This window comes from Melozone crissalis, unplaced genomic scaffold, assembly GCF_028551555.1.
Source record: "Melozone crissalis strain CALT ecotype California unplaced genomic scaffold, PUWL_Pcris_2 ptg000006l_1, whole genome shotgun sequence".
NCBI classification, from domain to species: Eukaryota; Metazoa; Chordata; class Aves; order Passeriformes; family Passerellidae; genus Melozone; species Melozone crissalis.
The window spans coordinates 47,498,500-47,513,262 of NW_026535784.1; the positions used below are offsets into that span (position 1 = coordinate 47,498,500).

General features: G+C 37.0%; 1 protein-coding gene across 2 annotated transcripts in view; it reads right to left on the bottom strand.

The window, feature by feature from the left end:
* CCSER1 (coiled-coil serine rich protein 1) overlaps positions 1-14,763 on the bottom strand; it is a 603,805-nt gene that overhangs the window by 425,184 nt on the left and 163,858 nt on the right. The gene's annotated exons all lie outside the window — the stretch shown is intronic.

Sequence of the window (14,763 nt, forward strand, 5' to 3'; positions counted from 1 at the left end):
TTAGCTTGTAATTAGCCACATTAGAGGTGGATATCGAGGGCTCAGTGATATCTTTTATGATAAAGCTTGGGATTTTTCATTCATTTTAGCTTGACTATAACAAGTATTATCAACTGCACATGGCAATCTGAACTATATACCATTAAAGTAATATGAAATTGTCTGGCAATCTCTTATTTTTTTATTTACAGAACTTTGCAGTACTATTAAAATACTGAGACAACATGAGAACACAGCATAATATATGATACAAATACAAATTTAGGAGCAATAAAATGTTTCAGTAACAAAATAAAACTTCTTGCCCAAGCACAGATTTGACAGCAAAACCAGTAATGGTTTATTTATCTTGTCTGATGTTAATCTCTGTTGATATTCCCTAAGGTCAAATATATCCATGCAAGCTTATGTTTTATATGAAACTATAATATTGCACAGGAGATGATCTTTTACATTATATTCATAAGGAGGAAAAAAAGAGGGTCATTTCAAACTCTCAATCACACAAGTGAATCTTCAACAGTTTACAAGGCACTGTATATATTCAAACAAAGGCAGAATTTACACTAAGGAGGGTTATCTGTGTAGGTATCTGTGCATGCCTGACAAAGGCAGAAGCCATTCTTCACATGATGAAGAATGGCCTCTGCCTTTTCATCATACACCCACCACTGCTAAATTCAATACACCCTCACACTTCTCATCATACACCCACCACTTCTAAACTCATGATATACAAACTTGAAGATTTTAATCTTGCATTAGATGTTAGCTGCAACTCAGAAGATTTTTAGCTTTCCAGAGATTCCATCTGCTTACACTGTTCATTGCCACATGGGCTTTTAACATGCCAAATAAACTCAGTCCTGCTCAGAATGAAAACAAGGAATTCTTGATAAAGGAAATTATTTTTCTCTGGAGCTAGTTTGGATTATACAGCTGAGCATTTTAGATCACCAAACCCTACATCAAATGCACAAAATTTTCATGCAAGCAGGTAAGCAAACTAAAGGCACTGCACTGTGAGAACCAATTTCCAGTGGAGGGACAGGGGGCACAAAAACTATCTGAAAGCAGTTTTTTCCAATACATCTTTTTTTTTTTTTATCTATCATACACCATCTAAAAATCTTGCTCAAAACTAATGAAGTTTTTATATTTTGCTACATTTGGCAAATTACTTCTCTGCTCCTCAGATCTTGCACAGTACTAACACTAAAATCTTGCAAACATTTTAACATCTTTTCTTGCATGCTGATATAATTCAAGTAAGATTCTTTTTCTCCAATACGTTTATAATAAAATGCTTGCAACAGTGAGAAAATTGAGTTTTAAAGCAACATTGTTGGGCTTCAAACAGCATGAGTTTGCTGGAACAAGCAGAAAAAAATATCTTAACCTAATCACTTTGCTTCAGCAAGCACCTCATGAATTCTAGATTAAAAAACAAACAAAACCAAACAAACTCCAAACCCCACATTCATTTTCAGCTGGCAATCACAGTGAGTATATTTAAAAAAATTAAAAGACCTACACAATCAATGTTCTTGTATTTTTCTTTTTCCCAACCACATTTCAATTCTATAAATAGAACTATACATTTCTCCGTCCTTGTGCAGTGATATTTTGGGAAATTGTACTTGTTCAATTACTGCCAACTGCCAGGAACACTGGACATCACCAGGAGCTTTGTTTGACCAGGTTGTCACAAATGAACCTATACAGAAGAAATATTAATAGAGTGCTAGGTTTACCCTTCACCAAGCAAAGACAATGTAACAGCTATGGCTCCTGTAACCAGTGATATTTTAGAAGCGGAAATGCAGACTAGTGTGAAATATGTTCCACAGGAGGCTGAGAAAAAAGGCAGCCATATCTCACCCTTGCAAAATCCCAAGCTTCTATTACACTGATTTTTCAGTGTAAGAGTTATTTGTATAAATCAGAGCAGTGATTTGTATAAATCAAATATACTAAGGAGTTCAGTAAATGGAAGTAACCAATGGTCTAACAACTAAGGGGGCAGGGGGATGTCTCTGCCCTAGTAACAATCTCTTCTGGGATTGCCTTCTGCTTTTATCTGTTTCTTCACAAATACACCATAGACAGATGAAGATTTATCAGTTTTGAAACTACAGATTGTGGCTTTTCAACAATTTTTTTAAAAGCATATTTAATAATGCCAAAATAGTTTTGACTGATAAAACTGGATCTTTTATTATCTGCCTAATAGGATTCTATAGAAGAGTCTTGGGAGGAAATGCAGAAGGATTGTCCCTAACATTAAGGGTACAGATTCCATATCCTCTGAGCTCAGTAGGAATAAACACTTCCTCAGGTTCTGTTCTTAGACTATGCCAAATACAGACCATGAGATTTCAGAATAAAATCCGGATTTTATTCTGGAGCAAAATACATCAGCCTTGAACCACCTGAATAAGACTGTAATATTTGGGTTAAAAAGTACCACTATAATTTTTAGAGGAAAAGATGGCATTACATTCCCTCTTGCATCCCTTAGAATGAGTCCATATATCATGTTTTTATAAGTGTGCTTACAACCAGTGAATTTCCAAGAAAATCTCACAACAAAGTCTGATAAATATTAAAAGGAAGAGATCAGGCTTTTAAAACCTTAGAAATATTTGCATAGCTTTAAATGCTTATCTGAAAGCTGATTTAATACCAACGCATGCTGTCTTTGGCTGACACTTTTTGAACAGACCTGTTCATTCCTACAATAGTGTTAATTTTAGAAATTCATTAGTACCAGAAACTACAAGTCAGCACTAATTAAAGTCTAATATACAATCTATTTCAGGTGTACATGAAGAGCCAGTGTTAGACCTCTAACAATGCCTCCAGCCCCTGAGATCCAACAGAGTGATGCTATTCTTCTGCTTAACTACATTTGCTCATTCTTGCATTGCAACAAACAGAGATTAGATCTGGTTTGCACTCAGACCACTACATTTAATTAAACATAAAGGGTTCATACTCAGACCTCATGCACGGGTAACTCCTATTCAGGTGAGCCACTGATTTCAACTCCCATTGATCAATTTCCTTTAATTTGAAGAACAAAACAATGACCAAAGTTCAACTCCATAGGAGGCAGGGATGAAGAAATACAACATGCAGTGAACACGAACACTGTTTCAAAAAAGATTTTGATCCAGAGTGACTAAAAGAAACTTTAAGATTCTGATGTAATAGATTTTTTTTTAAATGAACAATGTTCTGTCATAAAAGACGTACCTCTAAATTTTAAAGCATTAGTATCTTTTTTTAATAGAAAAGACAAACATCTCCACTATAATAGCAAAATACACATGCAGCTGTTAAACTTTCCACTGTACAGTCCTGTAGCCATACACCAAGATTTTGGCATGACTTCATGCTTCTCTGTTCTCCTTCAAACAGCATCATCTTTCAAACCAGCTAAGGCACGCTGTCATGAACAGCTGTGGTTTCCCAGCACATGTTGCAGTTGAGACAGCCACAACACACAGAGCATCCCCATACAATTTCAGAAGGCTTTAAGCATTCACCCATACAGAGAAACACCATACCTCATCAGAAGGCTTCAGGCATCTCCTCATACAGAGCAACACCAGACCACTGCAGAAGGCTGCAAGTATCTGTCCACCTTATCCTTCAGCCCAGCCTTTTATACCCTCATGTTGATGCCATGCACCTGTGTGCCCTCTGTTCCCTTTGGCGATGGGTCAGTGCCCCTGGGCACTCCATGGCTCATTGCTGTCAGTGCTGCTCACCTGCTGCTCACAGCTGCACCCATGGGGATGAGGCTGGGCACAGCCCCACCCCAATCACCACAGACTGTGTGTACCTACACTGTGGTACCACCAGTTCCTGCAGGGCTGTCGTGGTTTAACCCCAAGTAAGCAGCACACAGCTGCTCACTGCCCTGCCAGTGGGACAAGTGACAGAATCAGAACAGCAAGAACTACAAAACTTACAGGTTCACATAAAGACACTTGAAGGAGTAAAGCAAAAGCTGCACATGCAAGCAAAGCAAGGAATTCATTCACTGCTTCCTATGGGAAGGAAGGTGTTCAGCCATCCCCAGGAGAGCAGGGCTCCATCATGTGCAACAGTTGCTTGCGAAGACAAATGGCATCACAATCCAAACATCCCTCCTTGTTCCCCCAAGGGGGTATCCCAGACCATATGGCATCTGCATAGACTGAGCAGAAGCCATATGGTCTGGGATACCCCCTTGGTCAGGTGGGGTCACCTGTCCTGGCTGTGTCCCCTCCCAGCTCCTTGTGCATCCCCAGTCTCCTCAGTTCTGAGGAGGAAAGAGAAACAGAAAAGGACTTGATGCCTGATTTTTCTTTTAAAAAATGATCTCATTTTCTGTTTTCAACCTGTATACTAAAAATCCTAATGAGCTGAGACCTATTTTAATGAGTATTGAGATTTGCTCATAGTTAAGATTTATTTTAATGGTTGTTCCTAATGAGTTGGTATTTGTTTTCATGATTGTCACAGAATAATTAGTTTTACATAGGAAGTATAAAGAAAATATATGAAGAGCAATACACTTTACTGGATATTCTATTTTGTTATTCAAGGGCCCTGACTTTGACTGAAATGGGCTTTTACAAACGTCCCACTTCTGCTAATTTCTACTGCAGCCTACTAAATTTTCTCCAGACATTCACTCCTCTCCCTCAGTTGTCTGTTTAGTTTTCTGCTCCCAGGTGATGCTGAAGCAAGCAGACAGGTGCTCATCCCAGCCCCACCTGATTTCAAAGTGGGTCTGGGATGAGGAACTATGCTGCAGTAAGGCAGGCATGAACCTCATTTTTTATGATCCATAGCTGAGAATAACTATGGCCTAAGCCAATGCTGCAGGGACTCAGGACACTGCTGACAGTTTTCAATTTCCAGTTGAAGCAAGCTGTGTAGAAACCTCATCCTAAATGCTGAGGTCAGATGCTGTAAGACAGCAGGCTAAACCTCCCTCACTGCTGGAAGGTTTCAGTGCAGTGCCAATCACCATGGACAACGTTTGGAGCCTGCAGAAGGTGACACTTGCCTGGGAAAGCTTCTGTGCAAGGTGTAGAGCTGCACAGAAGCTGAATCCACCTGATTCAACTGAGACTATGAAAATAACTTCTTCACTTTTTCAGAACGTGATCTGGAGTCTTTATCCATCAGATGTGTGTAAGATCTAGATTAAGCATTGCCATCTGGAAAAAGTAAGATCTTAAGTACCTAATAACTAATACTTAGTTAGAACTCCATTACCCTGAAAAATATGAGTCTTCCCTAGTGAAATCACTATGGGTAGCAAATTGAATTCTAAGTATGATTAATATCAAAAGTGAATTTTAAATGTACATGTAATGAAGGACAGAAAAGGTAAGATATCACCAAATTTCTTTTTAATGGTCAAAATGGTACAAGAGATTTTATCGCTCTACTATGTTCACCTCAAAAAAAAAGAAATAGTTTAAATTATTCAAAGTTAAAGGAGTCCACTCTTTACAAGGACACAACCTTCATCTGTTTGAATTACAGCTTTGTCCTTTATATTTTCCCATGGCTGAAAATTTCTGACTAGTTCTGCTGGAAATAAGAATGCTTTTATCTTTAATTTCTGTGTTTCAGTACTTATTTTCCTAAAGTTTTTTAAATATTGCCATGCAAATGTACTTATATTTACACTTCACAGACATGTATCATCCCAGCTACTTTGCTGAATGAAAGAACACTGGATAAAACAGCACAAGCTTGCCACAAAGACTTATGCACAGGCTTAAATTTCAATGGACCAGTCATTTGCCTAAATTTGAATAACTATGCAGATCTTCATAGCACTGTAGCTGAATTTTTAACATATATTAACTTCATTATGACATTTTCAGACTTCAGATAAAAGAGCATTTATGGCACGTTACTTGAGTTCTGCAAAATTCAATACATCAGAACTTATGACTTTCAGACAGAAGTAATAAAAAAAGAATTTTCAAATTTTCTCCTATACTTCTCTCTTGTCAGTGGGGGGTTTGAGCATTGAATCATGCACATGAATCCAAGTGGCTCTCATGAACTTTTTTGACTTCACAATGTTCTAATACACATAGTCACTGTGTTTCAGCCAAAAAAAAAACCAAAAAACCAAAAAAAAACCAAAAAAACAAAAAAAAAAACCAAAAAAACCCCCAAAAAACCCAAAAAAACCACAACCGCCACTATTTCCACAACGAGACTAAAAATCAATAGCTACTTGATTTCTAAAGGTAGAAATCATGCATGCAAGGGTAGGTTCTCTACTAGTTTTTTGCAGAGCAGCGGCACTACTCCTGGCCAGTACAAATTAGTGGGCAAAAACATCCAGCATAATGCAGTATCTGGCATTTTATCATTAAATACATAAAACTTTTAATGTCAGGAAATTAAATTCTACATAGCAAATCTCAACTGTTCAACTGCTTTATCACTGTATGTGTATTAATAAATGAAAAGGGAGATTGTAATTAGTCTTTTGAAGACAGTAAAGCAGCTGCCGCATTTATATTTATCCAGCTATTTAACTCATGGTTTAAAGTTCCTACTTTTAAATACCTTAATTCATCACTATCTGGAGGAAATAGCAACCTCATGACAGGCATGATGTTCTTCAATCAAACTTTCCTAATAAATTTTGGCTGACCAAAGGTTTTCCTTCATTTCTGCTTTGGCCGATGGATAAAGCCATTCTGAAAAAAAACTTAAAAACCGCAGCCTTTGACCAATACACGATGTAATGCGCTCACATAGCCACCAATACACATCCAAAGTGACAGATCTTTAGAACAGACATTAATTTTTCATAGGTGTGCTTGAATGAACAAGTTTATCCCTGTGTCATCAATATACAATGGGATTCACAGCCCCAAGAAACCTGAGGAGTAGACAGCAAGACAGCAAGCCAGCTCATCAGCATTCATAGGATACACAGGGATGAAGTGCATGTTTTCAGCAGCAGTCCTGACCACATTATACACAGCATTGTTAGAAAACAATGTCCTAATGTAAGCAAGTACAGATTCAAGATTAGATGCCTCACAAAACAGAACAGCTCTATCAAAATGATCAAAGGCTAATTCATCTTGTAAAAAAGCATGATGATCAAAGAAAGATTAACATTTGTTCCTCTGTTCACCACCACCAATGGAGAACCCTTACATGATGCATCACTCAGTATAACAGAAATTATCGAGTTCTTTCCTACAGAATCTAAAAAGTTACAATTTTTAAAAAAATCTAAACCATACTTGACTAAACCATTTCCTACACTGATTAACTCTATCAACCAAAAAAAGAAATTGCTAAAAATAATTAATCTGTGATTATTTCCAGGTAGCTAGTTGACAGTATACCACTACTGGACATACTCCAAACACTTTAGGTAGCATTTCATTCAAGGTAAAATGCTCCATGTTTTAGTAAGGCTAACAAGTGAAGAAATTAAGTTAACTGTTGTTTCTGGAATCCAAGGAAGATTGCTCACCTATTTTAGGTTTCTTGTCGTGGCACTGTATTGAACCACTAACACCTACAGGCATAATTGCATATATTTATTCAAGAAATATCTGTGCAGCTTCTTAGTTACAAGACAAGACACCTCTGAGGATAAGCAGCAAAGGTGCCTTGGACAGCCTGATTTTTTTGGCAAGATACACATAAATCCAGTGCAGATGGAACAGGCACCGCACTGCATGTGAAGTATTTCTCCCCATTCACCCCAACAAAATTGCAGCTAAGAAGTAAATAAAATTCTTTTGGCATAACCAGGGCTTCCCTAAATCTGTATCATTATTCTGGTTTTGCCCTGATATAAAGAAAAAGTAGGCAACAAAACTGACCTTTATGAATCTCATGTATGGTCAATTAAAAACCCCCAAAGATGCATTGCCTTTGTATCTTCCCTACAGATTTGAAATTCTCACTGCCTCCAAAAGCTGGTGCTCTGAGGATGATCACAGGGTAGTGTGATGTATTATTAAGTAAACTGAGTTATAATCTCTGCTCTTACATTTGACTATTTACTACTGCCTTTATTTCATTATATATAATAAGGAAGCTATATTTGGAAAATATTCTAGAAAATATTCAGGGCCTAGGGAAAATTAGTTTCAAATTAAGTAACACTGCTTACTTCACCTAACTTTAGGCAAATTGCAGCATAGAAAAGTAACTCTATCCCTCAAGAACATGTACGAAGATCATAAATAACTATTTTTAAGACAAGATTTTTACAGAATCAATTATGTGGTCCAATAAGAATGAATCTACCAGACTTTCCACAGAATTATGCTTTCTCCATAGTCAGTGCAAGCAAAAGCAGGGTATAAAAGTAAGCTTTCTGAATAATCCATTTTGCTCTTTGCTAACTTTGCAAAGTTATTTAAGAAAATAGATAAATGTGGCCAATCACGCCAATGCCACCTGTAAGACTAAGGGATGCAAGGTTGCTCTTACTTCATTGAAAAGAAACTTAACATTTTATGAAATATTGACTGCCCCAAATCCCCTGAGTACCTGAAACACTGTTTATGAAGCCACAGCAGTGGCTAGCCTTGAGTCAGCTTTCTCCAGCCCAGGTGAGGGAAGCAATCTATAAAAATGTACTCATTACCTCTTCTTGTCTAAAGCCAGGCTTCTTGTCTGTCTTTTATTACTTTTCCTGACATGTTCTGAGGTCATCTTTGGAGCAGCCGTCAAGAAGCAAAGAGAAACAGCCCCTGCCTTGTGTCAGTGCTGCTGAAGTTATTGCCTGGCCAGAGGAGCCCATCCCTGCCCGTTCCTCCTGGCCATGGACAGGGTGTGCCTGTTCTCACTGCTCTTTTCCCTGGGTAGCAGAATGACCACCAGCCCAGATGATGGGAAACAGCTCAGACAAGGATTTCAAACAGGCAACCCTGAGCTCTAAACTCATTGCAGTCCTGGCAACAATTTGTCTGCAGACAGCACAACAGATTTGTCTCAGTCCCCATTAAAAGCAATTTCATCACCTTTCCAATATGGCTTTGAAAAGGCTCAGGATGGCATTAGAACAGCACAAGGAAGTCGTGGCAGCTACACATTTGGAGCCTATGCCCCCTGCAGTGGTGCTCAGTGGAGATTCCACAGGGGACTGACACAGGTCAGCACAAAACCATCTGCAACACAATTTATTGGCTTCCTTCTTCATGGAGGAGGATGTCAAGGCCAATGAACACCAGGGAAATTTAGAAGGCCACTGAGATATCCAGCATTCTCTCACCCTAGTAGCTCTGTATTCACTTGTTCCTGACAACAACTTGAAGTTACAAGTTATTAAATGATCTGAACAAATGAATTTGGGTGAAAGTGAAAATCAGTCATAAAGAAATATGTTTTCCCCAAAATGCAGACTCCAGAAAGGTTGATTTTATAAATGAAACGTGGCTGCGAGATATAGAACATGTCCTTCCTTTTTACTGATGACTTGTAAGAAAACAAGGCCTGCATACACAAGCACCATAAGGGTCCCAAACAAGCAAAAATGGGTCTAAATCTGGAGACTTGCCCTATGGAGGGGCTTGACAGCTGGCCTGCAAGCAAAGCTGAGTTAAAAGAAGAAATAACAATTGATGATTTTTGAGTGTATCAATGGCAACGAAGAAGACAGGGTCATCAGCATGGAAACAGATTAGAAAAGATATATGAACATTTTTGTAAGCTAGACTACATGCATAAGTAGATGTGTGTACATGCCTTTTTAAATTTCTGTAAAACTTTTGCCAATAATATTGACATTAATTGCTTTGCACCAATGAATATAATAAGTTACTGTGCTGTAGTTAATGACTTAAAATCACGCTTTGTAAGAGTATATACGCTAGAGAACAAGCAGAATAAAAAACTTTTTTCTTCTTGGACCCTGATCACGTGTGTATGTGACATCTGAACTAAGAGCAACATTTCCCCTCACCTATGACTGTATACAGTTTACTCCCAGGTCTCTCAATAAGGATACAGAAGGACTTCCTGCAACAATACAGTCTTTCTTCTTTTTTCATTTCCAGCTGCAAAAAAAGCTGCACTTCAACCTCATAATAAATATGGCATCCAGAAAGAGTTGTGACTTTTAAGAATATCTCCTTAGTTCCCCTAAACATGTTTTTCTCAAAATATATACTCTTGCTTCAGTATTTAAAATAAAAGAGCTGTATGGTACTTAGGATCACAAGCTAGGTGCTCACCTCATAAGTAAGCACAGAAAATTAGACGACAAATTTAGCGTAATTTACATAACTGCTGGATTGTAGTTCAGTGTCAGCACATTCCCACATCTGAAGTTTCAAAGATACACAGAAATAGCACAGTATTGTTTTATACATATTTAAATAATAGCTGACAATACGTTTTTCAGACAGTTTATTTCTTTTAAAAGGAATCAAAGAACCTTCTCCATATTAAATTCATTGCCATATCATGAAAATATACTCATTCACTTGAGCTACTATTTTTTTTTATTCCAAGGGACCACATTTCAGATGATCCCAAGTCTTGCAGACTTGCAGACAGTCCATGCAGGACTCAGCATTCCTGATGATTCAACTTTTAAAGTTTCCTCATTAGTTAAACAAACCCTCTGATTTAGATCAAGTATAAAAAAATCTAAAAAAAAAAAAAAATATATATATATATATATATACACACACATTGCATATTTTAACATTTGGTCTACTGCAAAGTTGATGCTGTAATAAGTACCTGACTGACATTCTTTTATTTTTTGCGAATAGAAAGAAATGATGAAACAATGATAATTCTTAAAGTTTAAAAAAAGGCAAAACAAGAAAATATTAACTCCCAGCTTAGCAATAATATCAGCTACAACATACATAACATGACTGTGCAACTCCCTTACAAAGCGCTTCAGCTTTAGTGAAATACAGAGCTGATAATTTTCCCCACTTCTCCCTACTCTAACGTGTCTCTTCATTATTTCCAGGTGATGAGAATATATAGAAAAGTATGTGAGAAAAGTGTTAATCTATAGTACAAATGCCTTCACCTAAGCAAATTTATGAGATAGGATTAGGTCTCTTATAAACAGACCCATAAATAAAATAACTCGTCCACGTTGCCTTTTCTTTCACTAATCCTCTTTGCAAAGCGCTTTCTGCTACACAACTCAAAAAACCTCTAACTCCAAAAATTAGTGGCAGAAAAATGGGGGGAAAGCAGGAAGAGAGAATATAAAACCACCAACAATACAGAGATATTTTAAAGCTTTTGCTTTAAATATTTCTTATTATTTAGCCTTCTCCTTGAAAAGCTTGCATAGCTTCTTTGACTCTGGAGAACATCATTTCTCTTGTATACACACAGTAGCTTGCAATGCTGGAAAAGCTTTCTTTAACTGTTCCCATAGTAACCAAAACCATTCTTTGTATTTAATTGTTGCCTTTTCAAATATTATCTGTTTTTGTAGCTTGAATCAGTGTGTTCTTTTGCCATCTAAATTATGGATTCCCTGAAGTCTACCAAGCATTCATTATAAATTCAGGTTTGCTTTCATTAATTTGTAATTTAAGGCATTTACTACATTTAAGTATGTAGTATTGCAATAATAAAATAATTCAGGAAGACGAATGTAGATATAGCACAAAGCTAGATGCATCAAACACTGTTTTGAACAGGTGAATTTTAGTAACTTCAAATATGAGGAAAAACAAGCCTTGCTAGAGCTCATATCAGAATTCCCTCTCTGAATTACTCCCTTTTTGAACTATGACTCAGCTATGTGATTCATTTTTGTTACATATCTGGACTGAATTCCAAGCCCTGTGAACGTATTCCTGGTTTTAGGTGACATCTTCAAAAAACAGAAGTAACTTCCGAGAGAATAAATCACAGAATAACGATTTGGCTGCTTAAGTTTTCTTAAATAATCTGGTTTGTATTAGCACTGTATTTATTCTCTGACTTGAATCTACACCACAATTAAGAGAACTGCAAGTAGAGAACCCACAGATAGTAATTGTTATTGCCATTACACACCTTACTTGCATAGTTCCATTGCAAATCCATCTGATATCAAACACTACTTTTATGTGTATTTGTTCCAACAAAACACTAGCACAGGCTTCAGAAAGTAATAGGTAATCCTACTTCTGAACACATTTCAGAGTGTCCTTTCTCACTGATCAATAAATATTCTTTTCTATCTCGTCCAAAAATTATCCCAAACAGCGTTCACTGTTCCTTGGACAAGAAAATGAGGAGGTTTTTATTTACAGATTTTAGAGCCCTGAAGCACATTTTGTTAGAATTGGCAACAAATCAATATAGCAATGTTTATCTAGACTGTATCTCTGAAAAAATTTATGTAGAACATCTAAATTTTTCCAGCCAAAAGTACCAATCACTTCCATTTACACAGGTCCAGATAAAGAATACAAAAATAAGATTACAACATTACGTTAAGTTTTAAAAGGGATGACCAAGAAAGGCCCAAAACACAGCCCTATCAATAGGGGGCTCTTGTAGGACAAAACTTGACATCATCTCACCTTTTAGTTCATCTGCTAAAAAGGAATGCTGTTTCTTCTGCTCTGCCTTTAAACTGTGTGCATGTGACCTTTTAGATTGTTGCAATCAAAACATCAAGAAATGTGCTCTAAAATAAAACAATGCTTTTCATTCTTGGTTCTCATAATGTATATTCTAGCTTTCTTTGTGGCTCTGACTTAAGGTCTCTGTCCCTTTGCACCTATGGCTGCCAGGAGAGATGAGCCCTGGTAACTTTCTATGTTCTAAAGAAGCAATCTGGGCACATATTAAAATTGTACATCAATATGTCAATTTTACAAAAGGACATCATAACTGGAAGTGAAGATGGAATGCTCTTGAAAAATCAGTATTGAAAAGTCTGAATAAAGGGTTGGGAATGGAGTAGTAAATGACTACAAGAATGGGAGGAACATTACCATATTTTGGATGAATACTCGATAGGCTTTCTGCATAAACAAATGAACAAACAGACAGACAGATAGAGAGTTTTATCAAGAGTACAGTTTGTAAGCATGACTAATTAAAACATGGGGACATTTACCTCAAAGCAACCTCCCTCTTCCCCCTGCCTGTGCTTCCCTTGATTTTTCCCAGTAGCTCACTCCTATCTGTCTCCTACTTGTATTGCTCATCACAGGAACTCTCTTGGGATTAGGGGGATGCACTGAACATATAAAGCAACTGATCTGGAAGGAAAAAGGGGTTGGAACCTATCATATTTTGATGTATTATCTACTTGCTTTTGAAAATGCCACCTCACACTTATGGTGAAAGCATTGGCCTCTTTTTCTTTTCCCACTTCTATTTTTTGAAGACATTTAAAAAAGCTGTACACAAACTAATGCTGTGGGCTGCTGTGATGAAAGCTCTAAATCTGGATTATTACTAATATTAGGTGGATATATCTGCAATACATGCTGTTACACATTTAATCAATGTAGCAGCAGCAAATATTTTTTTCATGTGCAACAAAAGCTACATACTACTCCCTTACATAATGATTAAGAGAGGATTAAAATACCAAAAGAAAACAATTTAAGTGAAATCCTACCACATCCACAAAAAACTAGTAAATGGACCCAGAGGAACATTAAATACTTGGAGCTTCAGCACAAGAAAAGAAAACGAAAAAATATTCTTTCCTCACAAACATCTTTTTAGATGGTGGCTACTGCAGCTATTGCTGATAAAAAGCAGCTGGGCTGTTGATGGCTTCAGTGTAACAGAGCTTAATCCTGCTCCTGGAGCCCAGGAGGAACTTACATTTTACTCACTTTGTAACTGTACAAATAGTTTTTGCAGCATTTGGCTCTTTTGAATTCACTAGTATTTGGTCCAACATTTTGTCTTCATGGCTTAACACTACTGCAATATAATTGCAAATTTACGTCTCAATCCAACTGCACCGAAGCTGCGTGGGTCCTAGTGTGGCGATGCACAGTCTTTTCACTTTTATTTCCTCTGCTTCTTACCACCCCATTTCCCATCTTGCTTTTCACTGTTTTTTTAATGTAGGTTGGTATTTTACACATCCCATATGGTGGCCAGGGCAGCCAGTGTATTGACTGATAAAAAACAGGAGGGTGAAGAGGAGATAAAGAAAGAACAATAGCACCACTTGTCCTTTTTTAGCTATGGTCTTCCAACTCTGCTATCACTAAATCCATGCAAGTAAAAATAACGTATTCAATACTCCCTGCAAACATAGATTTTGATAGGTTATTAAAATTACTGCTCCCAGGGCTATTTACAGATACACTGAAAATCGTATATGGTAGAGAAAGAAGAATATTGGCTCTATTTCTCTGCTACCTCCAGGAAAAAACACATAAGAACAAAAACTGGAGCTAGAGGTGGGGATAAGGAGATTGTTCTTAAAATTATTTCTGTACTTCCCTAGTAGCTCTATTTTACTCTGCAAAACAGATCAAACCCTGCTCTTAAAAATACTAATATTTAGATTATGCACACTTCTGGAGTAACCCTCTGCATTTAGTTGTGCTAAATAAAAAGCTAACTCCTCCTGATAGTATGTGAAACATAGCATTCAGTAATGGATATTTTTTCACATAATTCCTTCCCTCTAGGATGCAGGTAATCTCTCAAGCTTAAGCACCATAAAGCAGTCAATATATTTTTAAGCAGTATGCTGATTTAACTTAGATTTGCTGCAGTGGTATTCCTATTTGAGTCATGATAATA